Below are 13569 nucleotides of genomic sequence, written 5' to 3' on the forward strand. Positions count from 1 at the left end.
TATGTATACTTACATATAAGTTTGTGTGTATAAATACAAATATTTACAAGTAGGCATTGGGGTAGTACAAATATTATAGTTAATAATACATTAATAATAAAAATGCTATATTTTGTATTAGTAAATATAATTCAATCTACAAATATTCTCTTGGGAAAAATGCACATGATGTTTCTCCCATTCAAAAGTCTTTAAAAAGTCCTATTACAAAAAAAAAAAAAAAAAAAGATCCGTTTAGGAGCAGATTTAGGAAAGATTTTTCTTTTTAAGAAGACCCATATTTGAGCCAGAAAGAGACATACTGAAAACTCTAATATTGTCAGCCTAAAAAAGCTGGTAGATATTCCCAGCTGGTATAAATCTGTGCAACCAGAGTGATTTAAGTATTTTTTTATCTGCAGCTTGGTTTATAGCAGGGAGCAAAATTGTTTGGCTTCATTGTACAAAACTGATTATTGATATCCTGGTTAGATTTTATTGTGTCCCTATCGGCGTTAGGTTTGCAGCAGAAAAAATCCAAACCTCCTCTCTAAAATTGCTTCTCTTTCTTCTATGTTCATTCCAAAGCTTATACAGGATAGATGAATAGAGGCTAATTCTTTCAAAGTGTTCCTCTTTCATGAGGAATAGTATACTGCATTTAATACAGATAAAGCAAAACTACTTGGAAAAGCTGTTTTAACTGTTGAAAATGTCCATAATTTTTATTTATTTCTAATTAAGATCTTGTGCAGAATGACTTCTAGGATCACCCTAAGAAGATATTTCTTCTAGTTTTTATTCTCAATCTGTCAGCACAGAAGATTAACTGCAGTGTAACCTGTGTATTAAAGATTGAACAGAAGGAAAGCAAGTCTCATTATTAAACAAAATCAAAACACAAAAAAACCCCTTAAGCAGTATTATCAGCTGTCAGCTTTGTTTTTCCCTGTGTCTAAGTTTAGGATGAATACTCCCTCTGTTGGCTACAGTGCAAGGCTAATTAGGTAATTGTCTCGAACTAACATGATGTCTTAGTTGAAATCAGGATGTAGTTCCTGAAATCAGAGGGCACACTTTGTATTTTTGCCAATTAGAGCACACGGCCACCAAAACCTTCAGCTCTTCTTTCTCAGCTCTCAGGCAAGAAATACAGTGTATTGCAACCATAAGCTTCCTTTTTGGCAACTATATATATACTTTAAGTTTTGATGTTTTTATACCTAGTGGTCGAAATATCACTGCTGGGCATAACATGGGACTATAAAATCAGTGTAAAGAAGCCAATAACTAAGCCTTTGACAGCAGTGTTAGAATATTTATTCTTAGACACATTTTGAGGCAGGCTAAAATTCTTCTTTTCTTTCTTCTTCTATGAACAGGATTCACTTGGAAAAGAGGTGATCAGAAAACTTAAGAAACAGAGATATTTTGACATTTTGAGGTTAAACTGAAAAGAGGCTTCCTGGCAGGGAGCACATTTCATGTTTGACAAAGTGTTGCATAAGTACTGACAATTGTCGCCTTTTCCCATCCTTTATAAAGTCAGAGTGAGTAAAGGTGCTATCATACACACTGAAGGAACTGCTCTGTATTCTGTAATTCAGCCAGGTTCTGACTTGTTTCCCTTTTTACACGTATTTATGAATTCATCAATAGTATAAAACTCTTGTGCCTAGTGTTTTGGATCTTTATTATCTCCCTGTGTAACAATAGCAGAAATTATCTGTCCTTTTCAAACTCATCCTGGGGTAAATCTATGCATTTAGAAAATGCAATCAGGTTTTGTTGCTCTAACAATTGTTAGAGCATTCTACTTTCTTGCATCAAAAATATATTATCCATCATGATTAGTTCTACATTTATCTCTCATTTATCATACCCAATAAAGGCTATATTACATTTAAAATATGGATCCCCATTTTGAATGACAATGGAAGTGCCCTACCAATCCTCTTAGTACTGGTTTTCATTCAAATAAACAGAAACACCCCCCCACTATGGATAACACCCTAGAATTATAGCATAGTTTAAACTATTTAATTAGGACATGGGTTTTTTTAAATTTTGGGCATGAAAATCTCATGCATGCTCACCATTTTTCCACTTAAAAACACTTGGGGGTCATACAAGTTTTTATATTTTGATACCTAATCTCCCAATTTTCCATCAAAGCATGACTGGCAAAATTTGGTGCCAAATTCAGTGGGGCAGCAATGGATGTGTATTCATAGATGCAGCCCATATGGTTTTCTAAATGCAATTTTGACAACCATCCTAAAGTAATAGTGCTATACTTTGCGTGTAACTATACTTTATCACATTCATAAGTTGCTGAAAGAAAAAGAAGACTGGGTAAAAGCATGGAGGAACAGAGGATTTGGCAAATGTGAATGTCCAATTGGTGATATTTTTAGTGTGAATCTAAGAGACTGCTACCATACAGTATGTCTTTCCCCTAACCACAGCCTATGAAGTCAGCTCCATGGCCGAGTTTGGCTTTAGGAGATATGCTGGAATGATTTTACAGGGCAGAGAGGGCAGAGGAAAAACTTTTGTATGTGCACTGTTAAACAAGTGCAGTGCATCTATTTCCAGTGATCTCTCGTGTAACACCTTTACATAAGCAAAATCAGGGAAGAACTTGAGTTAATTTGGCTATGCTGTGGTGAGAAATTTTGAACTGCATTTAAAGCAAAATATGGTGCAATATGGTGAAAAACAAGAGTACTGAATACAAATCATCTTACTGCTAACTTCAACAAGGCAAAAAACAGAAGACGAAGCACAGAACATTCTGTACTTGTCATGATCCCTGATTTGTAAATGTCTCGTAGCAGAGTTCTGGCAGATGCTTTGTGTAAGAGTGATTGACTTCAGTGAAGTAGTCAGCCTAGCCCAGCCCTCCCAAGTGATCTGAAACTGCTTCTCCTTTGCTGCAGGCTTAGTTCAAGCTCTTGTAATAAATCATGCTGATGTCTATCCCTGAGATATACAGGTTGGACAATGGGGTGTCTCTTCACCTCCTGTTGCAGTTCACTGAAACTGTTAAAATACTCTAAAGAGTAGCTCATTTGTCACGTTTTTCTGGCTGGGAAAAATGCTTTACACAGCTGTCTTACTACTTATCCAAGAAACTCAATGTTTTCTAAGCAGTGAAGGCTTCTAGGATTCAGGTGAAGTAAAAAAGCATTATTATACCTATTCCAGAAATAGGTAATTTGTAGAACAAAGTCTCATTTTTAACAACTGAATTGATCTTCCACGGAAATTCTTCAACTAATAGAAACATTCCACATCTCTATTTGACTAAGTTATCTCAATGGATTTTTATATCCTAATCTATGACCTCTGTTGCAGATGTCTGAGATAGAGAATCATAGAACCACAGAATGGTTTGGGTTAGAAGGGACCTAAACAATCATCTCGTTCCAACCTCTCTGCCAGGGAGAGGGACATCTGCAATTGGACTAGGTTGCTCAAAGACTCATCCAACCTGCCTTCAATACTTCCAGGGATAGGGGTAATATTGCTTTATCACAAACTGTGTGAAAATCCTTAATTGTTGATGAATGTTGAGATTTTATATCAGTGTATTTAACAATGGCAGAAATTGCTGAGACATATATGAAATCAAGAATCATATGATAAACCTATTTCTATAAATTCATATGTAAATAAATATACAAAGAAAAGTGAAAAGAAAATTAAATATATACAACCATACAAATAATAGTGACAAATTCAGAAGTTTTCAGAAATTCTATGCAGATGATACCAATACTGGGTGAACTGATACTGATTTGTTAATTTCCCATTGAATCTTATTGGTTTTATTCTAACTGACTTGGAATAAATTTATTTGTTAAAGTGTCATCCACTTACTATTTCATTTAGACTGGCTGTGATTCAGCTGTGTCCCTCATTGGAAGAGAATTAATAGTCACTGAAATATTAATTGTTTTTCTTTTTTAGAAGTATAAAACAATCTTATCCATTAAATCTCAGGAGCTGAGGAGAGAACCCAGCAATTTAAAGATGGTCTTCATTTAGCCATAAACCATTTTTTGCCTACAAACTTGGCAAAAAGAAAGAACATCCATAACATTTTTCAGAAGTCCAGTCTTGAAAATACAATTAATAGGCAAAACTTATCTATCTAATTTGTCAAATATAACTATCAAACAGCCATTAACATCCTACTTTCTGTTCAGGTTTTCCAGGTAGTGAAAGGTTAAGAGCATAAGAAACACTGGATCTCATATGGGATGGGTGACTCTTTTAGGAGTTGCAGCATAGCTGATTCTCAGACGAGTGCTGACATTGCATGGGAATGTGTTGAGCCCTGAGGATGGTATCTTCAAAGACAGAGGAAGCAGTGGGCCATGAATTTCAGGATGGAGAGGATTGATTTTCATTTTAGGAGCTCCTGAACAACTTCTCTGAGAGTCTGAAGAGCTTTGTGTATTTTCTCAGTCACATCCTTTTTGTAATCTTCTACATGTTATAAAAACATCATTTGCATATTCACATAGAAGAGAAACATTCATTTTAGATATAATACTAACCCCTTTATGGAAAATTGTTTTCATAAAAGCCGCATCAGGGAAAAGGTTTTGAGTTTTCACACGTTACCCAAAGCAAAAAAAAAAAAAAGAGAGAGATGAGTAATAATAATAAAAATTAAAAACCTCTGCAGTGGAATTTCTGCCTTGTAGATCTTATATTTCAGCCCAGGCATTTGACAGTTGATAGTCTGTGAAATGAAAGGTTTGGGATTTACTAGACCATTTACACTTTGTAACTTTGCAGGTTCTCACAGGCCATGTAACACTTCTGGAACAAATGTGTAAAATATTACAGAAACAGTATAGATTGTACTTTTTCTACTTTCCTTATTGTGTCTTACTTTAGCGAGTGCAGGCTATTTTCCAGTTAAGTATTTTCAACAGTACATATAAATTGCACCGTAACTTATTAATTTCTTCATTTGCACCTTTTACTGAATATTCCTCCCCCTCCCCACAAAAAAAAGCCCAAAATTAAAATAAAAATAAAACTGATGAATTGCTAGTTAAAAACATAATATTATGAATGATCTCTCAAGAAAAACATCTCTTAGTTCTAGGCTATGATTTATTTTTATGTTTTGCAACCAGTAAAGCATCTCTGTGGTGTCACTGTTGTCTGAAAAAAATTTAGCTTTAATTTCTAAAAATGTTGTTGTCCCCTCTTTAATGCTGTTTTATTAGCTATTATTGCAGAGAATAATTTTTCATTTTCTTCAAAAACAAGAAATTACCAGACAAAAAATCCAGGCTAATTATCAAGAAGTATTTTAATATTATTGATATAAAAAAGCAGAACTGGTAGAAACCTGTTGTTTCTATTTGTACACCCAGTCCAGATTAGCAAAATAAAGACTAAAAATTAGAACAGAGCTGATGGCTTTGGTGTGACAACCAGAACCCTCTCAGTTCATATTCCTGTGAGCATTTCCATATTATCTCAAGGTATGAAAGGAGACTGGAGCCAGGTTAAAGTTGTCCACAGTTAAGAAGTGGTTACTTAAGTAATATTTATAAACTTCTAATAGTTGTTCATCATCCTCTTTCAATGCCACCCATATGGTAGGCCCTTTAGAATGATTAAAATTATTTTTACAACAATATGATACAACAATATGGTCTTTAATATGGTTTCAAAAAGAACAAAGGGTTAATGCAGAGAAAACAAAACCTCTCTTAAACCTGAGGAAAGAACTGTATGTCTCAGGCATGGGCTTGAATGGAACTCTTCACCAAGCTCATGTGAGTATGTGTTACTTAAGAGGATGAAAAGGCCATAATTTTATTTGCCTGCTTACTTTTAATTACTAATGACTATAGCATATATGATTGTCCTATTCAGTGATTTTATTTACCAGACTTGTTTTAATTCCGTATAAGTTAATTACTATTCTGAAAATATTGTAGCATACTAATTGGTGGCAATAAATGCACCGGAGAGTAATAGAGTGAAGGAATCTGACCAGAACCATCAAAATACTTATTTATCATCTGTTTTTTTATTCCACCTAAGTAAAAAGGAGTTAATTAATTTTTAGAAATATTAACTCAATATTTAGAAAAGTAATGTCTTGTGAAATAAACCTAGAATAATTCTTTTCCCCCTGGTTTTTATAACAATTAATTTTGTACAATTTCTCAATTCAGCTTGTTTGAAGTAAATTCACTTTAAACAGACTGATCTTCATTTTGCTAGTGTTGGAAAACCGCTTTCGAGGGACAGAAAATGCTGCCCAAAATTTATTTTACAATTGAAAAAGTCCAGTTGTCTTCCGGTTTTGCATTTATATATCTTTCTTGATCATGGTTTTGGTTTGGTTCTGTTGTTTCCATTTGGGTTTTATTTCCTCTTCAGAGAAGAAACATTCAGGTCAGTTAGTAACAGCAAATAAACCCCAGTCAGTTGCGAACTTATAATCAGTTATGGACCTCATCACTCTCTACAACTGCCTGAAAGGAGGTTGTAGTGAAGTTGGGGCAGGCCTCTTCTGACATACCTACAGTGACAGGACAAGAGCAAATGGCTTTAAGGTGAGATTCAGATTAGATACTAGAAAAATCTTTTCACTGTTAGAGTGGTCAGGTACTGGAATAAGTTGCCCCGGAGTCACCATCCCTGGAAGAGTTCAAGGGTATATGGATCTGGCACTGGGTGATGTGTTTTAGTGGATTAGGGATTACAGAGGCAGTGCTAGGCTGACAGCTGGACTGGATGATCTTGAAGGTCTCTTCTAACCTCGATGATTCTATTATTTTATGATTCTATGAACTGTGACTACATTGGGTAGATTTGCTATATGTTATAGTTTAGAGCCTTGTTTCGAGATAGTTCTTCAGTCAGTGATGTTCAGTTTTTCTTTCTGAAGCTGAATTTTGGCACTTACACAAGTGCATCAATACCTGGAGAGCAGTAAATACCTAAAGTGGGTGATTCATCTCATCCTGACACCTCTGTAAAGTAGTTGGCTGAATTCCCTAAGGAAACGTATTGTAGCCTTCAGTGACTACAGAGGGGTCCTTGACAGGCTAGCTTTAAGATAACATTTAAAAGTCAAGTTATGTTAGCACTGCATTTTCCATCTAAACAGACTAATGTAATTCTCTCAAACTAAAGGAAGTCTGGAATCCAGCTTCTCTGTCAAGTCAGATATTTATGTAGCAGGATGTGAATGAGGTCTGCTCAACTAGTGCTATAGTCATCCAAACATCTCCCACGTGGGGAAGAACTTCCTTCAAATGACTTCCTCCTCTGGGAACGGTAGAGCTTTCAGTGCTTGTCCAAGAAACTCCTGGGACCTAGACAGGTCTCAATTTTGCTCTCTTTTCTTACAAATTCTGTTACATTAAAGGACGTAAGTAACAGTTGCTTTTGCTAATTGCTAATTTTTTTTGCTAATTTTGCAAAATAAGTGATTAAGTATCTTCTGTAGCAAGTTGTACTTGCTCTGGCTGGGATGGAGTTAACTTTCTTCATAACAACCCATATGGTGTTATGTTTTGGATTTGTGCCTAAAACAGTGTTGGTAATTAATGTTTTGGCTTTCACTGAACAGCACTGATATTTTCTTTTTGCTTATTCTTTCTTCTTTCCCCCAAGCGAATAGGCAGGCTGGGCATGGGTAAGAAATTGTGAAGGGACACAGCCTGAACAGCTGATCCAGGCTGGTCAAAGGGATATTCAATGCCATATTAACATTATGCTCAACAGCAAAAACTGAGGTAGAGGAAAAGACGGGGATTTTCATTTTGGCTTCCAAGGTGGCCTTTGATCAGAACTTATCAGTCATCAGTCTAATTATAGGAGGTGGTGAGGGATCTGCTTTGCATGTCTTATGTTTTTTCTCTATCTTTTACTTGTTGAATTCTCTTGACTGGACCCACAACTCTTCTTAGTGTCTTTCCTTCCTGTTATCTTCCCTGTCCTGCTGGAGCAGGGAGTGAGTGAGCAGTTGTGTAGGTGCTTGGCTGCTGATAGTGTCAATCTACCACAGTTCTATTTGGCTCCTGGCTAATGGGATTCAAGATAATGACAGATCTGACCAATGTGTGCTAGACTGAATTTACAGCTGTTATATGAGTTTAGCTGTGACTTGGAGGGCTTTTACTTCTGTTTCTGCTCACGATGTTGACTTATCTGCTCCTTCACCTGATCTCTTGCTCACTCTCTTACTGTACATTCAACTCCAGGGATTTCTGGTGGCTGCTTTTTGCTTTTTCAGTTTGCACTGCTTATAGATTTTCCTCTTTTCTTCACTTGTTAAACTGTCTGTCTTGACTCACAACTTTTTTTTGATTTTTGTCTTCCTATTCTCTCCCCCATACTACCATAGGGGAGGAGTGAGAGAACAGTTATACAAGTGATGATTAGCTCCTGGCTGAGATCAACACACTGCACAAGCCAATCCTTTAAATTCAACTGATATCAAATAAAAATAATTACAAATTGCCGGTGTATTTCTTATTCTACACCATACTGAAAAAAATTAAACCAATAGAACTTTCCAGTTTTATATCAGAATGGTTTTTATTTGAGTTTTTCCAATATCAGTACTAATAATGAGACTTAAATATTTATGCCAGTGAGGCCATGAGTTGGACTTACATCACATCAAGCTGGTACTATGGCACTGCAGAAGGGCAGCCTGCAACGTCCAAAATAAATTCTTAGCGGAGTTCAGAAGAAAAATATATTTTTTTCTAGTAGTCTTGCTGGTTTGTACTTTCTCTACTTTCACTGCACACTAAACTACATCCTCATAAGCAATTTAAGTCTATAATATAGAGGAAAGTTGCTTGTAAATGGGCTAATGTTCCATTATTATGTATGTTTCTGGAAAGCTAAAATTACAGATTTACTCCTGCTTTTGCAGATGTTTTGAAATACATCCAAATATATTATCTGTATAGTTATATTTAGTCCAGAGGTGTCTTAATTTATTCTGCAATTTTGCAAAATTTTTTTCTTTTTAATTTTCCATAAGTATTCAAAAGAATTGAATTAAGTTCATATTCAAAATAACTGAGACAGAAATTGATCATTCCATCAAAAAAAAATTGTTGAGAGGGATTTTTTTGTTTTGTTTTTGCTTTTGTTTTCCCTTGGTTAATTAAAATTAGACTTTAGTTTAAATTGCTTTGGATCCATGCTACAGCCACTTACTATATACTACATTATAAAAAGTAAAAGTGCCAAAGTCAGCATGTGCTGTCACAAACATGTGATGTTTGTGCCGTATTTCAGTGGAGGATGACACTAACTGGCTTTTCTGTAAAAAAATCTTTGAAATAAGTGCAGGTCTCATAGTTTAACCACAGAAAAGGGTGCATGAACATGAAAGGTATACAGACTGAGCTTTCTCTTCTTTACATTAGATAATTAAGCACACTTAACTGCAACAGGGCTTGTCAGTCCTGACTTGGAGACACTTCTGATTTAACAAACATTTTCCAAAGTACGAAGAAATTCAGGAATTTGTAAAAGGGAGCTGAAAAAAACCCCAATTCCTTTATGAAGTTGGCACGCGGCTGTGTTTAGTTTCTTCTCAAGCAGAAGTGCTTTTTTCTCAACGTGTATTTTGAAATAATATATATTTTTAATAACACTATTGCAAATACTATTTTTGTTTTCCAAGTTAAATCTTAGTTTATACCACTAATAAATGAAGCTACCATCATCCAGTATTCTATGGCAGCTGGCTGCTTATATAGATACAGCTGTGATCTTAATTACAGATGGGAATAACTATAGGAATAGTTTGTTTGGGATCTGAGTGGATCTGACAGGGCAGCAGGTAACAGATCTCTGTTTTGAACAGACAAAGAATGCTATTGGTATGTCTAGGATTAGCAGCTAGAAGAAAGTTCCAGAGTAAATAGGAGTCCCTGTGCCTTCGGCTTCACTCCCTTTACATTCTCTCCAACACATTTCTTCCTTTTCTACCATCCCACATCTGCTTCATTTCAGAACACCCACACGTTCAGATTATCGAAGTCAAATCTATACAGGCTTTTTTACACCACGGGCAGACTGATGAAATTATTTTGCACAGCTGTGACACTTCATTTCCTATATTTCAGGGATAGGAAAATGAATGAAAGAATGCACAGCCTTGTTCTCATAAAGCACCAAGAAAAGAGCAATATCAGGAAGCAGGGAATGAATGCCATTCTAGCTGTCTGATGTCTAACTGACTAAACCAGGAAACACATACAAATGTGGATGAACTATCTTCTCTGGAAAGAAACACCTTTTCTGTTCTAAATAGATATTAAATATTGTTTTTAGAAGGAATCAGGACATTACAAATGGGAAAAAATATAATCCTGAAACATGAGAGTCATCAGTAAAACTCCCATGGAATCTGTTTAGACGGTAATTTTCTTCATGATTACTGTCCTAAAGATTTTAAAGAAATTACTCTACAGGACAGAATAGAAAAATGCTGAACTCCTAGAGGACAGAGCTAGAGAGAAGAGGAACACCTTGCCATGTGTAGAAAAGTGAAAGTGTACCTCTGGCATGACAAATACTGTGCTTGACAATGTATGATCATCAATAGATTAGTTCATCTTCCTTTGCCTCATTTTTCCTATTAACAGATCAGGAACAATAATTGACCTATTTTTGAAAGTTTAAAGACTCGTGTTTGAAGGCTAAAAATAAAATCAAAAATGAAATAAAATATGGGTGGTATTCTGATAGCACGATGAGCACAATTATAAACTGAGGAGAACATTGAAAGTACAGAGACAGAGCAAGCATTATTTTTGGGTTCTTGTCTTCATCATTTGTGTATATGCACACATGTGCATGCACTTAAGAGGCAATTTGATGTGGAATTTTATTTAATTCAAAGTAATATTTCATAACAATATGAAAGTAAAAACAGCAAACCCAACAAAAATAACAGTAAAACCCTATGAATATTTATTTTCTGCAACTGTGCATACACATCATAAAAATAACAAATTTTCCAAATTTTTGGCTTTTTGTATTGTATAAATAATAGTTTTGTTTATCAAGTATGTATTGGAACATATATATTTATATATTAAAATATAGTATGTTACTATGAGCTAGTACTTTGCTAAAGCCAGATATTTGTAGAGGACATGATTTCCTGACAGCTCTAGCTTGTCACCACGTTTTCAGTAAGTAATTCAGTGAAGAAGTTGGCAGTAGTAAGATCAGCAAGTGTTCTTACACGATAAGAAGTGGCAGTTGCTCACACTGATCCTTTGAAGAAGAAATGTGCTGAAAGGATACTGTCAAAATTGGTAGACTTGAAGTGTGACCTACCTTGATAGTATTTCCCCATGGCAAATCTTACTGTAAAGATTGTAAACACTTAATGCAATGGGATTTGAGAGAAGTAATACAGCATTGTAATTCAGGAAATTTTGAGTTCTGGTCACTGTGCTCCTGACAGTATATGCCCTGACATAAGGAAAGTCACTTGGGGTAAGTTGTACATCTATGACATCTCCTTATTTTGGTGGACGTCCACTGTGCTGAGGGTAAGCATATGCCCGGTTTCCATGGCACACGCTCCTGCGGCAGCAAGGCGGGTACCACTTCCAGGAAATGGTGTTTTTTTCAGCTCCATAAGCCACCAAAGACATCCAGACAGTTCTTATCCAGACTCCATGAGAAGTTATGCTTTTCCCCCCTTTCCTCATGAGCCTGGGTTGTGCAAGTGTTTTCATCTTTCTTTCTCTGCAAAACGTGTGCAGCAAAGCAGGGCATGCATTAATGTTAGAACTGGTGTAGTTGTTTACACAGTGCAACATATATTTACACTTTTGAATTCCCAAGTTCTCTGATAAACTTGATTTCTTATAGGTTTAATATGGCTTTTCTTTTTAACTGGAGGAGAATTTTCTCTTTTACTCATCCTTAAACCTGATATTACTGAGATTAAATAATACAAGGTCAAGAATAGCCTACTGTCCTCAAATCTGTATAAATAACAGGTATGTTTTTAATAGATAAATGATGTTACCCCAACTTAAGTCAAAGTTCCTAACTAAATGTTTGAGAATCTTTGAATAAAATATGATAACTCTGGGAGCAACAGAGTTTTTATAACTTTAGATGCTTAGACAGACATATCTTTTTACCCAATTCAGAACATCTTTAGCAGAATATTATGTGTCTGCAACTTTACCACAAAAATAAATCAGAAATATGACCCATGACACAAGAATTTCTCATCAATTATCATCTTCAACAATTAAGAAATAAAAAAGTGTAATATTTTTAAATTGGTCTTAAATTATATGCCCACAGATACCTGTTTTTACAGTGAAAGTAATTGCACTAATTCTTTTCTCTAGTACACTTTCAAATTATTTATAATTACCATGGTAGGATATAATCAAGTTTTATAACAAAATTTGTCAATTAAAATTAATTTTGAAAAATATCTTTACATAAAAGTGTCAGAGCAGTTATTAGGGAGTTGCAGATTTCAGCTTCCCTTGCTGAAATCTTCCTGCTTTACATTTCTGAATCATTTCAATGATTTAATATGACTGTAAGACTACAGACTTCTTATGGAAGGGGTGTGTCCCAGAGAACTGATAATCTCACCCCAGAAACAGTTAATCATGGATAATTTGCACATACTGTTATTATTTACATTTATTGCAGTGATGATGGGTGGAAAAAACACGAATAGCGCCTGATTGTACCAGACGAAAACAAAGCAAAAAACCCCAAACAAATACCAAGAAGGATATGTGCTTTGCATCCAGCAAATTTCAGTCTGGATGAAATACATGCATGGGAAATTAGTGTTTCACAGAATGTTGTGTAAGCAGAGCTGGAAGCAAATTAACATTAATTCCATGGCTGTAAGCATTGGGGAAGGAGTAAGGGATGAGGGAGAAGGTAAGAACAGGGTGGGAAGGAGAGGAGTCAGAGAGGTGGGAATGGAGCTGGGGCTGTGGGGAACACCCTGGTACCTGACTGACAGGTCAGGGGACCCCCAGGGTCCCTACCAGCATGTGAGAATAATAGAGGTGCTTCTTGGGTGCCAGGCATCATCCCAGTAAAGCTGCCTTCAGAGCTCATGCTGCTGCCAGCACTGCACTCATCTTCCTTTCCTGCAGGAGGCGGACACAGGGTAGGAAAGGATGCAAAAATAAATACCGTGTGTAGCTTTCTCAGTAATCACCTGAACAAATGTGGATTTCTTGAACTGATCCTCAGCTTAGTCATTGCACAGTGTTCTACTCCCTCGCCTCACTTATGGGATTCACGTCAAATCAATCTATTTCTTCAGCTGTATTTACTGTTTCCTGGCAACCACCCACCTTGAAAAATAAAATCCTGTGCAATGAGAAAAAATGAAGAGCCCTTTCCTTCCCCTTGCTACCAGGCTTTGGCAGGGCTTCCTGTGCTTAATTCCACATGTAGTCAGACAGTCTGTATCTCAGTTACTTTCCTAAGATAATGGTTATGCAAGTTGATTAGGGGCATGTTAAATCAGCTTGTTATTTAAACTCAACAAAGCTTAAT

At 35.8% G+C, this 13569-nt stretch overlaps 1 protein-coding gene across 1 annotated transcript in view; it reads left to right on the forward strand.

Annotated features, from left to right (window-relative positions):
* IL1RAPL1 (interleukin 1 receptor accessory protein like 1) overlaps positions 1–13569 on the forward strand; it is a 693374-nt gene that overhangs the window by 549269 nt on the left and 130536 nt on the right. The gene's annotated exons all lie outside the window — the stretch shown is intronic.

The sequence above is a fragment of the Pseudopipra pipra genome, chromosome 2, assembly GCF_036250125.1.
Source record: "Pseudopipra pipra isolate bDixPip1 chromosome 2, bDixPip1.hap1, whole genome shotgun sequence".
Taxonomy (NCBI): domain Eukaryota; kingdom Metazoa; phylum Chordata; class Aves; order Passeriformes; family Pipridae; genus Pseudopipra; species Pseudopipra pipra.